Consider the following 15,053-nt stretch of genomic DNA (forward strand, 5'->3'; position numbering starts at 1 on the left):
GTACGCTAACACTAACCCGTACCCTAACATGTACGCTCACCCTAAACCGTTGTCATACACTAACCTGTACCCTAAAATTTCCCTGTCCCCTAAACCTAACCCTAACCCTAACCCTAACCCTTACCCTTACCCGAAGCCTTACCCTAACCCGTCCCCTAATCCAAACCCATACGCTAACACTAACCCTTACCCTAACACGTATACTCAACCTAAACCATTGTCGTACCCTAACATGTACACTAAACCGTCCCCGTCCCCGTCCCCGTCCCCATCCCCTAACAGTAACCCTAACCCTAACACTTACCCGAAGCCTTACCCTAACCCGTCCCCTAATCCTAAACCATGCGCTAACACTAACCCGTACCCTAACACGTACGCTCAACCTAAACCATTTTCGTACCCTAACCTGTACCCTAAACCGTCCCCGTCCCCGTCCCCTAACTCTAACCCTCACACTAACGCTTACCCGAAGCCTAACCCTAACCCGTCCGCTAATCCTAACCCGTACGCTTACACTAACACGTACCCTAACACATACGCTCACCCTAAACCGTTGTCGTACCCTAACCTGTACCCTAAACCGTCCCCTAACCCAAACCCTAACCCTAACAGTTACCGGAAGCCTTACCCTAATCCGTCCCCTAATCCTAACCCGTATGCTTACACTAACCAATACCCTAACACGTACGCTCAACCTACACCGTTGTCGTGCCCTAACCTGTACCCTAAACGGTCCCTGTCCCCTAAACCTAACCCTAACCCTTACCCGAAGCCTTACCCTAACCCGTCCCCTAATCCTAAACCGTACGCTAACACTAAGCCGTACCCTAACACGTACACTCACCCTAAACTTTTGTCGTACACTAACCTGTACCCTAAACCGTCCCCGTCAACTAACCCTAACCCTAACTCTAACCCTAACCCTAACCCTTACCCGGAGCCTTACCCTAACCTGTCCCTAATCCTAAACCGTACGCTAACACTAACACGTACCCTAAAACGTACGCTCACCCTAAACCGCTGTCGTAGCCTAACCTGTGCCCTAAACCCTCCCCGTCCCCTATCCCTAACCCTAAGACTAACCCTAACCCGAAACCTTACCCTAACCCGTCCCCTACTCCTAACCCATACGCTAACACTAACATATACTCTAACACGAACGCTCACGCTAAACCGTTGTCGTACCCTAACCTGTACCCTAAACCGTTCCCGTCCTCGTCCCCTAACCCTAACCCTAACCCTAACCCTTACCCGAAGCCTTACCCTAATCCGTCCATTAATCCTAACCCGTATGCTAACACTAACCCATACCCTAACAAGTACGCTCACCCTAAAACGTTGTCATACACTAACCTGTACCCCAAACCGTCCCCGTCCCCTAAACCTAACCCTAACCCTAACCCTAACCCTAACTCTTACCCGAAGCCTTACACTAACCCGTCCCCTAATCCTAAACCGTACGCTAACACTAACCCGTACCCTAACACGTACACTCACCTTAAACCTTTGTCATACCCTAACCTGTACCCTAAACCGTCCCCGTCCCCTTACCCTAACCCTAACCATAAACCTAACCCTAACCCTAACCCTTACCCAAAGCCTTACCCTAAACCGTGCCCTAATCCTAACCCGTACACTAACAATGACCCGTACCCTAACACTTACGCTCACCCTAAACCGTTGTCGTACCCTAACCTGTACCCTAAACCGTCCCCGTCCACTAACCCTAACCCAAACCCTAGCCCTAACCCTAACCCTTACCCTAAGCCTTACACTAAACCGTCCCCTAATCCTAACCCGTACGCTAACACTAACCCGTATCCTAACACGTACGCTCACCCTAAACCGTTGTCGTACCCTAACCTATACCCTAAACAGTCCCCGTCCCCTAACCCTAACCCCAACCCTAACTCTTACCCGAAGCCTTACCCTAACCCGTCCCCAATCCTAACCCGTACGCTAACACTAACCCATACCCTAACACGTACGCTCAACCTAAACCGTTGTCGTACCCTAACCTGTACCCTAAACCGTCCCCGTCCCCTAACCCTAACCCTAACACTAACACTAACCGTTACCCGAAGCCTTACACTAACCCGTCCCCTAATCCTAAGCCGTACGCTAACACTAACCCGTACCCTAACACGTACGCTCACCCTAAACCATTGTCGTACCCTAACCTGTACCCTAAACCGTCCCCGTCCCCTAACCCTAACCCTAACCCTAACCCTAAACCTTACCCGAAGCCTTACATTAACCCGTCCCCTAATCCTAACCCGTACGCTAACACTAACCCGTACCCTAACACGTACGCTCACCCTAAACCGTTGTCGTACCCTAACCTCTACCCTAAACCGTCCCCATCCTCTAACCCTAACACTAACCCTAACCCTAAACCTTACCCGAAGCCTTACCCTAACCCGTCACCTAATCCTAAACTGTACGCTAAAACTAAACTGTACCCTAACACGTACGCTCACCCTAAACCGTTCTCGTACCCTAACCTGTACCCTGAACCGTCCCCGTCCCCTAACACTAACCGTAACCCTAACCCTAACCCTTACCCGAAGCGTTACCCTAAACCGTGCCCTAATCCTAACCCGTACGCTAACACTAACCAGTACCCTAACACGTACGCTCACCCTAAACCGTTGTCGTACCCTAAACCTGTACCCTAAACCATCTCCGTCCCCGTCCGCATCCCCTAACCCTAACCCTAACAATTACCCGAAGCCTTACCCTAAACCGTCCCTAATCCTAACCCGTACGCTAACACTAACCCGTACCCTAACACATACGCTAACCCAAAACCATTGTCGTACCGTAACCTGTACCCTAAAACGTCCCCATCCCCTAACCCTAACCCTAACCCTAACCCTTACCCGAAGCCTTACCCTAACCCGTCCCCTAATCCTAACCCGTACGCTAACACTAACCCGTACCCTAACACGTACGTTCACACTAAACCGTTGTCATACCCTAACCTGTTCCCTAAACCGTCCCCACCCCTAACCCTAACCCTAACCCTAACACTAACCCTTACCCGAAGCCTTACCCTAACCCGTCCCTTAATCCTAACCCGTACGCTAACACTAAACCATACCCTAACACGTACGCTCTCCCTAAACCTTTGTCGTACCCTAACCTGTACCCTAAAGCGTCCCCGTCCCCTAACCCTAATCTTAACCCTAACCCTAACCCTTACCCTTAGACTTACCCTAACCCGTCCCCTAATCCTAACCCGTACGCTAACACTAACCCGTACCCTAACATGTACGCTCACCCTAAACCGTTGTCGTATCCTAAACTGTACCCTAAACCGTCCCTGTCCCCGTCCCCTAACCCTAAACCTACCCCTAAACCTAACCCTTACCCGAAGCATTAACCTAACCCCTCCCCTAATCCTAACCCATACCCTAACACGTACGCTCACCCTAAAACTTTGTCGTACCCTAACCTGTACCCTAAACCGTCCCCGTCCCCTAACCCTAACCCTAACCGTAACCCTAACCCTAACCCTTACCCGAAGCCTTACCCTAAAGCGTGCCCTAATCCTAACACGTACGCTAACACTAACCCGTACCCTAACATGTACGCTCACCCTAAACCGTTGTCATACCCTAACCTGTACCCTAAACCGTCCCTGTCCCCTAAAGCTAACCCTAACCCTAACCCGAACCCTAACCCTTACCAGAAAGCTTACCCTAACCCGTCCCCTAATCCTAATCCGTACGCTAACACTAACCCTTACCCTAACACGTATACTCAACCTAAACCGTTGTCGTACCCTAACCTGTACACTAAACCGTCCCCGTCCCCGTCCCCTAACCCTAACCCTAAGCCTAACCCTAACCCTAACCCTTACCCGAAGCCTTACCCTAACCCGTCCCCTAATCCTAACGCGTACGATAACACTAACCCATACCCTAACACGTACGCTCACCCTAAACCGTTGTCGTACCCTAACCTGTACCCTAAACCGTCCCCGTCCCCTAACCCTAACCCAAACACTATACCTAACCCTTACCCGAAGCCTTACCTTAACCCGTCCCCTAATCCTAACCCGTACGCTAACACTAACCCTTACCCTAACACATACGCTCACCCTAAACCGTTGTCATACCCTAACCTGTACCCTAAACCGTTCCCGTTCTCGTCCGCTAACCCTAACCCTAATCCTAACACTAACCCTTTCCCGAAGCCTTACCCTAATCCGTCCACTAATCCTAACCCGTATGCTAACGCTAACCCTTACCTAACAAGTACGCTCACCCTAAAATTTTGTCGTACACTAACCTGTACCCTAACCCGTCCCCGTCCCCTAAACTTAACCCTAACCCTAACCCTAACCCTAACCGTTACACGAAGCCTTACCCTAATCCGTCCCCTAATCCTAACACGTACGCTAACACTAACCCGTACCCTAACACGTACACTCACCCTAAATCTTTGTCATACCCTAACCTGTACGCTAAACCGTCCTCGTCCCCTAACCCTGACCCTAACCCTAACCCTAACCCTTACCCAAAGCCTTATTCTAAACCGTGCCCTAATCCTAACCCGTGCACTAACACTAACGCGTACCCTAACACGTACGCTCACCCTAAACCGTTGTCGTACCCTAACCTGTACCCTAAACCGGCCCCATCCCCTAACCCTAACCCTAACCCTAACCCTTACCCGAAGCCTTGCACTAACCCGTCCCCTTATCCTAACCCGTACGCTAACTCTAACCCGTACCCTTACACGTACGCTCACCCTACACTGTGGTCGTACCCTAACCTGTACCCTAAACCGTCATCGTCCCCGTCCCCTAACCCTAACGCTAACCCTAACCCTAACCCTTACCCGAAGCCTTAACCTAACCCGTCCCCTAATCCTAAACCGTACGCTAACACTAACCCCTACCCTAACACGTACGCTCACACTAAACCATTGTCGTACCCTAACCTGTACCCTAAACCGTACCCTAACCCAAACCCTAACCCTAACCCTAACCCCTACCCGAAGCCTTAAACTAAACCGTCCCCTAATCCTAACCAGTACGCTAACACTAACCCGTACCCTAACACGTATGCTCACCCTAAACCGTTGTCGTACCCTAACCTGTACCCTAAACCGTCCCCGTCCTCGTTCCCTAACCCTAACCCTAACCCTAACCCTTACCCGAAGCCTTACCCTAATCCGTCCCCTAATCCTAACCCGTATGCTTACACCTACCCATACCCTAACACGTACGCTAAACCTAAACCGTTTTCGTGTCCTAACCTGTACCCTAAACCGTCCCCATCCCCTAACCCTAACCCTAACCCTAATCCTAACCCTAACCCTAACCCTTACCCGAAGCCTTACCCTAAATCGTCCCATTATCCTAACCCGTACGCTAACGCTAACCCATACGATAACACGTTCGCTCACCCTAAAGCGTTGTCGTACCCTAACCTGTACCCTAAACCGACCCCGTCTGCTAACCCTAACCCTAACCCTAACCCTAACCCTAACCCTTGCCCGGAGACTTACCCTAACCTGTCCCCTAATCCTAACCCGTACGCTCACACTAACATATACTCTAAAACGTACGCTCACCCTAAACCGTTGTCGTACCCTATTCTGTACCCTAAAACATCCCCGTACCCGTCCCCGTCCCCTAACCCTAACCCTAACCCTAACCCTTACCCGAAGCCTTACCCTAACCCGTCCCCTAATCCTAACCCGTACGCTAACACTAACCCGTACCCTAACAGATACGCTCACCCTAAACCGTTGTCGTACCGTAACCTGTACCCTAAAACGTCCCCAACCCCTAACCCTAACCCTAACCCTAACCGTAACCCTAACCCTTACCCGAAGCCTTAACCTAACCCGTCCCCTAATCCTAACCCATACGCTAACACTAACCAGTACCCTAACACGTACGCTCACCATAAACCGTTGTCGTACCCTAACCTGTTCCCTAAACCGTTCCCGTCCCCTAACCCTAACCCTAACCCTAACCCTTACCCGAAGCCTTACCCTAACCCGTCCCCTAATCCTAACCCGTACGCTAACACTAACCCGTACGCTAAAAGATACGCTCAACCTAAACCGTTGTCATACCCTAACCTGTACCCTAAACCGTCCCCGTCCCCTAACCCTAACCCTAACCCTAACCCTTACCCGAAGCCTTACCCTAACCCGTCCCCTAATCCTAACCCGTACGCTAACACTATCCCGTACGCTAAAACGTACGCTCAACCTAAACCGTTGTCACACCCTAACTTGTACCCTAAACCGTTCCCGTCCCCTAACCCTAACCCTAACCCTAACCCTTACCCGAAGCCTTACACTAACCCGTCCCCTAATCCTAACCCGTACGCTAACACTAACCCGTATGCTAACACGTACGCTCACCCTAAAACGTTGTCATACCCTAACCTGTACCCTAAACCGTCAACGTCCCCTAACCCTAACCCTAACCCTGACCCTAACCCTAACACTTACCCGAAGCCTTACCCTAACCCCTCCTCTAATCTTAACATGTACACTAACACTAATCCGTACCCTAACACGTACGCTAACCCTAAACCGTTGTCGTACCCTAACCTGTACCCTAAACCGTCCCCGTCCCCTAGACCTAACACTAACCCTAACCCTAATCCTAACCCTAACCCTTACCCAAAGCCTTACCCTAACCCGTCCCCTAATCCTAAACCGTACGCTAACACTAACCCGTACCCTAACACGTACGCTCAACCTAAACCGTTGTCGTACCCTAACCTATACAATAAACCGTCCCCGTCCCCGTCCCCTAACCCTAACGCTAACACTATCCCTAACCCTTACCCGAAGCATTACCCTAACCCTTCCCCTTATCCTAAACACTACGCTAACACTAAGCCTTACCCTAACACGTACGCTCACCCTAAACCATTGTCATACCGTAACCTGTACGCTAAACCGTCCCCTAACCCAAACCCTAACCCTAACCCTAACACTAACCCTTACCCGAAGCCTTACCCTAACCCGTCCTCTAATCCTAACCCGTACGCTAATATTAACCCGTACCATAACACGTATGCTCACCCTAAACCGTTGTCGTACCCAAACCTGTACCCTAAACCATCCCCGTCCTCGTCCCCTAACCCTAACCCTAACCCTAAACCTTACCCGAAGCCTTACCATAATCCGTCCCCTAATCCTAACCCGTATGCTTACACTAACCCATACCCTAACACGTACGCTCAACCTAAACCGTTGTGGTGCCCTAACCTGTACACTAAACCATCCCCGTCCCCTAACCCTTACCCTATCCCTAAGCCGAACGCTAACCCTTACCCGAAGCCTTACCCTAAACCGTCCCATTATTCTAAACCGTACGCTAACGCTAAACCATAACATAACACGTTCGCTCACCCTAAACCGTTGTCGTACACTAACCTGTGCCCTAAACCGTCCCCGTCCGCTAACCCTAACCCTAACCCTAACCCTAAACCTAACCATTACCCGGAGCCTTACCCTAACCCGTCCCCTAATCCTAAAACGTACACTAACACTAACCCGTACCCTAACACGTACGCTAACCCTAAACTCTTGTCGTACCCTAACCTGTACCCTAAACCGTCCCCATCCCGTAAACCTAACCCTAACCCTATCCCTAACCCTAACACTTACCTGAAGCCTTACCCTAACCCGTCCCCTAATCCTAACCCGTACGCTAACACTAACCCGTAGCCTAAAACGTACGCTCACCCTAAAAGGTTGTCGTTCCCTAACCTGTGCCCTAAACCGTCCCCGTCCGCGTCCCCTAACCCAAACACTAACCCTAACCCTAACCCTTACCCGAAGCCTTACCCTAACATGTCCCCTAATCCTAACCCGTACGCTAACACTAACCCGTACCCTAACATGTACGCTCACCCTAAACCGTTGTCATACCCTAACCTGTACCCTAAACTATCCCCGTCCCCTAAACCTAACCCTAACCCTTACCCGAAGCCTTACCGTAACCCGTCCCCTAATCCCAACCCGAACGCTAACACTAACCCTTCCCCTAACACGTATACACAACCTAAACCGTTGTCGTACCCTAAGCTGTACACTAAACCGTCACCGACCCCTAACTCTAACCCTAACCCTAACCCTAAACCTTACCCGAAGCCTTACCATAACACGTCCCCTAATCCTAACCCGTACACTAACACTAACACATACCCTAACACGTACGCTCACCCTAAACCGTTGGCATACCCTAAACTGTACCCTAAACCGTCCCCGTCCACTAACACTAACCCTAACCCTAACCCTAAACCTAACACTTACCCGAAACTTTACCCTAACCCGTCTCCTAATCCTAACCCGTACGCTAACACTAACCCCTACCCTAACACGTACCCTCACCCCAAACTGTTGTCGTACTCTAACCTGTACCCTAAACCGTCCCCGTCCCTGTCCGCTAACCCTAACCCTAACCCTAAACCTTACCCGAAGCCTTATCCTAACCCGTCCCCTAATCCTAACCCGTACGCTAACACTAACCCCTACCCTAACATGTACGCTCACCCAAAACAGTTGTTGTACCCTAACCTGTACCATAAACCGACCCTGTCCCCTAACGGTAAACCTAACCCTAACCCTTACGCTAAGCCTTACACTAAACCGTCCCCTAATCCTAACACGTACGCTAACACTAACCCGTACCCTAACACGTACGCTCACCCTAAACCGTTGTCGTACCTTAACCTGTACCCTAAACCGTCAACGTCCCCATCCCCTAACCCTAACCCTAAACCTAACCCTAACCCTAACCCTTACCCGAAGCCTTACCCTAACCTGTCTCCTAATCCTAACCCGTACGCTAACACTAACCCTTACCCTAACACGTACGCACACCCTAAACTGTTGTCGTACCCTAACCTGTACCCTAAACCGTCCCCGTCCCCTAACCCTTACCCTAACCCTAACCCTAACCCTTACCCGAAGCCTTACGCTAACCCGTCCCCTAATCCTAACCCGTACGCTAACACTAACCCGTACCCCAACACGTACGCTCACCCTAAACTGTTGTCGTACCCTAACCTGTACCCTAAACCGTTCCCGTTCCCTAACCCTACCCCTAACCCTTACCCAAACCTTACCGTAAACCGTGCCCTAATCCTAATCCGTACGCTAACATTAATGCGTACCATAACACGTATGCTCACCCTAAACCGATGTCGTACACTTACCTGTACCCTAAACCGTCCCCGTCCCCTAACCCTAACCCTAACCCTAACTCTAACCCTAACCCTTACCCGAAGCTTAACCCTAACCCGTCCCCTAATCCTAACCCTTACGCTACACTAATCCGTACCCTAACACGCACGCTCACCGTAGACCGTTGTCGTACCCTAACCTGTACCCTAAACCGTCCCCGTCCCCTAACCCTAACCCTAACCCTAACCCTAACCCTTACCCGAAGCCCTACCCTAACCCGTCCCCTAATCCTAAACCGTACGCTAACACTAACCCGTACCCTAAAATGTACGCTCACCCTAAACCGTTGTCATACACTAACCTGTACCCTAAAATTTCCCTGTCCCCTAAACCTAACCCTAACCCTAACCCTAACCCTAACCCTTACCCGAAGCCTTACCCTAACCCGTCCCCTAATCCTAACCCGTACGCTAACACTAACCCGTACGCTAACACGTACGCTCACCCTAAAACGTTGTCATACCCTAACCTGTACCCTAAACCGTCAACGTCCCCTAACCCTAACCCTAACCCTGACCCTAACCCTAACACTTACCAGAAGCCTTACCCTAACCCGTCCTCTACTCTTAACATGTACACTAACACTAATCCGTACCCTAACACATACGCTAACCCTAAACCATGTCGTACCCTAACCTGTACCATAAACCGTCCCCGTCCCCTATACCTAACACTAACCCTAACCCTAATCCTAACCCTAACCCTTACCCAAAGCCTTACCCTAACCCGTCCCCTAATCCTAAACCGTACGCTAACACTAACCCGTACCCTAACACGTACGCTCAACCTAAACCGTTGTCGTACCCTAACCTATACAATAAACCTTCCCCGTCCCCGTCCCCTAAACCTAACGCTAACACTATCCCTAACCCTTACCCGAAGCATTACCCTAACCCGTCCCCTTATCCTAAACACTACGCTAACACTAAGCCTTACCCTAACACGTACGCTCACCCTAAACCATTGTCATACCGTAACCTGTACGCTAAACCATCCCCTAACCCAAACCCTACCCCTAACCCTAACACTAACCCTTACCCGAAGCCTTACCCTAACCCGTCCTCTAATCCAAACCCGTACGCTAACATTAACCCGTACCATAACACGTTTGCTCACCCTAAACCGTTGTCGTACCCTAACCTGTACCCTAAACCATCCCCGTCCTCGTCCCCTAACCCTAACCCTAACCCTAAACCTTACCCGAAGCCTTACCATAATCCGTCCCCTAATCCTAACCCGTATGCTTACACTAACCCATACCCTAACACGTACGCTCAACCTAAACCGTTGTGGTGCCCTAACCTGTACACTAAACCGCCCCCGTCCCCTAACCCTTACCCTATCCCTAACCCTAACGCTAACCCTTACCCGAAGCCTTACCCTAAAGCGTCCCATTATCCTAAACCGTACGCTAATGCTAAACCATACCATAACACGTTCGCTCACAGTAAACCGTTGTCGTACACTAACCTGTGCCCTAAACCGTCCCCGTCCGCTAACCCTAACCCTAAACCTAACCATTACCCGGAGCCTTACCCTAACCCATCCCCTAATCCTAAAACGTACAATAACACTAACCCGTACCCTAACACGTACGCTAACCCTAAACTCTTGTCGTACCCTAACCTGTACCCTAAACCGTCCCCATCCCGTAAACCTAACCCTAACCCTATCCCTAACCCTAACACTTACCTGAAGCCTTACCCTAACCCATCCCCTAATCCTAACCCGTACGCTAACACTAACCCGTAGCCTAACACGTACGCTCACACTAAAATGTTGTCATTCCCTAACCTGTGCCCTAAACCATCCCCGTCCGCGTCCCCTAACCCAAACACTAACCCTAACCCTAACCCTTACCCGAAGCCTTACCCTAACATGTCCCCTAATCCTAACCTGTACGCTAACACTAACCCGTACCCTAACATGTACGCTCACCCTAAACCGTTGTCATACCCTAACCTGTCCCCTAAACTATCCCCGTCCCCTAAACTAACCCTAACCCTAACCCTAACCCTTACCCGAAGCCTTACCGTAACCCGTCCCCTAATCCCAACCCGAACGCTAACACTAACCCTTCCCCTAACACGTATACTCAACCTAAACCGTTGTCGTACCCTAAGCTGTACACTAAACCGTCACCGACCCCTAACCCTAAACCTAACCCTAACCCTAATCCTTACCCGAAGCCTTACCCTAACACGTCCCCTAATCCTAACCCGTACACTAACACTAACCCATACCCTAACACGTACGCTCACCCTAAACCGTTGGCATACCCTAAACTGTACCCTAAACCGTCCCCGTCCACTAACACTAACCCTAACCCTAACCCTAACCCTAACACTTACCCGAAACTTTACCCTAACACGTCTCCTAATCCTAACCCGTTCGCTAACACTAACCCCTACACTAAAACGTACCCTCACCCCAAACTGTTGTCGTACTCTAACCTGTACCCTAAACCGTCCCCGTCCCCGTCCCCGTCCCATCCCCTAACAGTAACCCTAACCCTAACACTTACCCGAAACCTTACCCTAACCCGTCCCCTAATCCTAACCCATGCGCTAACACTAACCCGTACCCTAACACGTACGCTCAACCTAAACCATTTTCGTACCCTAACCTGTACCCTAAACCGTCCCCGTCCCCGTCCCCTAACTCTAACCCTCACACTAACGCTTACCCGAAGCCTAACCCTAACCCGTCCCCTAATCCTAACCCATACGCTAACACTAACCCGTACCCTAACACATACGATCAACCTAAACCGTTGTCGTACCATAACCTGTACCCTAAACCGTCCCCTAACCCAAACCCTAACCCTAACCCTTACCGGAAGCCTTACCCTAATCCGTCCCCTAATCCTAACCCGTATGCTTACACTAACCCATACCCTAACACGTACGCTCAACCTACACCGTTGTCGTGTCCTAACCTGTACCCTAAACGGTCCCTGTCCCCTAACCCTAACCCTATCCCTTACCCGAAGCCTTACCCTAACCCGTCCCCTAATCCTAACATGTACGCTAACACTAAGCCGTACCCTAACACGTACACTCACCCTAAACTTTTGTCGTACACTAACCTGTACCCTAAACCGTCCCCGTCAACTAACCCTAACCCTAACTCTAACCCTAACCCTAACCCTTACCTGGAGCCTTACCCTAACCTGTCCCTAATCCTAACCCGTACGCTAACACTAACACGTACCCTAAAACGTACGCTCACCCTAAACCGCTGTTGTAGCCTAACCTGTGCCCTAAACCCTCCCCGTCCCCTATCCCTAACCCTAAGACTAACCCTAACCCGAAACCTTACCCGAACCCGTCCCCTACTCCTAACCCATACGCTAACACTAACATATACTCTAACACGAACGCTCACGCTAAACCGTTGTCGTACCCTAACCTGTACCCTAAACCGTTCCCATCCTCGTCCCCTAACCCTAACCCTAACCCTAACCCTTACCCGAAGCCTTACCCTAATCCGTCCACTAATCCTAACCCGTATGCTAACACTAACCCATACCCTAACAAGTACGCTCACCCTAAAACTTTGTCGTACACTAACCTGTACCCCAAACCGTCCCCGTCCCCTAAACCTAACACTAACCTTAACCCTAACTCTTACCCGAAGCCTTACCCTAACCCGTCCCCTAATCCTAACCCGTACGCTAACACTAACCCGTACCCTAACACGTACACTCACCCTAAACCTTTGTCATACCCTAACCTGTACCCTAAACCGTCCCCGTCCCCTTACCCTAACCCTAACCATAAACCTAACCCTAACCCTAACCCTTACCCAAAGCCTTACCCTAAACCGTGCCCTAATCCTAACCCGTACACTAACACTGACCCGTACCCTAACACTTACGCTCACCCTAAACCGTTGTCGTACCCTAACCTGTACCCTAAACCGTCCCCGTCCACTAACCCTAACCCTAACCCTAACACTAACCCTTACCCGAAGCCTTACCCTAACCCGTCCCCTAATCCTAACCCATACGCTAACACTAACCCGTACCCTAACACGTACGCTCACCCTAAATCGTTGTCATACCCTAACCTGTACCCTAAACCGTCCCCGTCCCCTAACTCTAACCCTAAACCTAACCCTAACCCTAAACCTTACCCGAAGCCTTACCCTAACCCGTCCTCTAAACCTAAACCGTACGGTAACACTAACCCGTATCCTAACACGTACGCTCACCCTAAAACGTTGTCGTACCATAACCTGTACCCTAAACCGTCCCCGTCCCCGTCCCCATCTCCTAACCATAACCCTAACCCTAACCTTTAACTGAAGCCTTACCCTAATCCGTGCCCTAATCCTAAACCTTACGCTAACACTAACGCATACCCTAACACGTACGCTCACCCTAAACCGTTGTCGTAACCTAACCTGTACCCTAAACCGTCCCCTCCCCTAACCCTATCCCTAACCCTAAACCCAACCCTTACCCGAAGCCTTACTCTAACCCATCCCTAATCCTAACCCGTACGCTAACACTAACACGTACCCTAACACGTACGCTCACCCTAAACCGTTGTCGTACCCTAACCTGCACCCTAAACCGTCCCCGTCCCCTAACCCTAACCCTAACCCTAACCCTAACCCTTACCCGAAGCCTTACCCTAACCCATCCCCTAATCCTAACCCGTACACTAACACTAACCCGTACCCTAACACGTATGCTCACCCTAAAATTTTGTCAATCCCTAACCTGTACCCTAAACCGTCCCCGTCCCCTAACCCTAACCCAAGCCCTAACCCTAACCCTTACCCGAAGCCTTACCCTAAACCGTCCCATAATCCTAACGCGTACGCTAACACTAACCCAAACCCTAACACGTACGCCCACCCTAAACCGTTGTCGTACCCTAACCTGTACCCTAAACCGTCCCCGTCCCCGTCCGCTAACCGTAACCCTAACCCTAACTCTAACCCTTACCCGAAGCCTTATTCTAACCCGTCCCCTAATCCTAACCCGTACGCTAACACTAACCCGTACCCTAACATGTACGCTCACCCTAAACAGTTGTCGTACCCTAACCTGTACCATAAACCGGCCCCGTCCCCTAACCCTAACCCTAAACCTAACCCTGACCCTAAGCCTTACAGTAAACCGTCCCATAATCCTAACCCGTACGCTAACACTAACCCGTACCCTAACACGTACGCTCACCTTAAACTGTTGTCGTACCCTAACCTGTACCCTAAACAGTCCCCATCCCCGTCCCCGTCCCCGTCCCCTAACCCTAACCCTAACCGTTACCCGAAGCCTTACCCTAACCCGTCCCCTAATCCTAACCCGTACGCTAACACTAACCCATACTCTAACACGTACGCTCACCCTAAACCGTTGTCGTACCATAACCTGTACCCTAAACCGTCCCCGTCCCCGTCCCCTAACCCTAACCCTAAACCTAACCCTAAACTTTACGCGAAGCCTTACCCTAACCCGTCCCCTAATCCTAAACCTTACGCTAACACTAACCCGTACCATAACACGTATGCTCACCCTAAACCGTTGTCGTACCCTAACCTGTACCCTAAACCGTCACCGTCCCCTAACCCTAACCCTAACCCTAACCCTTACCCGAAGCCTTACTCTAACCCGTCCCCTAATCGTAAACCGTACCCTAACACTAACCTGTACCCAAACACGTACGCTCACCCTAAACCGTTGTTGTATCCTAACCTGTACCCTAAACCGTCCCCGTCCCCGTCCCCTAACCCTAACCCTACCCCTAAACCTAACCCTTAACCGAAGCCTTACCCTAACCCCTCCCCTAATCCTAAACCGTACGCTAACT

This window comes from Delphinapterus leucas, chromosome 2 (genome assembly GCF_059928025.1).
Source record: "Delphinapterus leucas isolate spDelLeu-1000000601 "Yukka" chromosome 2, BTC_Dleu_Yukka2, whole genome shotgun sequence".
In the NCBI taxonomy this organism is placed as follows: domain Eukaryota; kingdom Metazoa; phylum Chordata; class Mammalia; order Artiodactyla; family Monodontidae; genus Delphinapterus; species Delphinapterus leucas.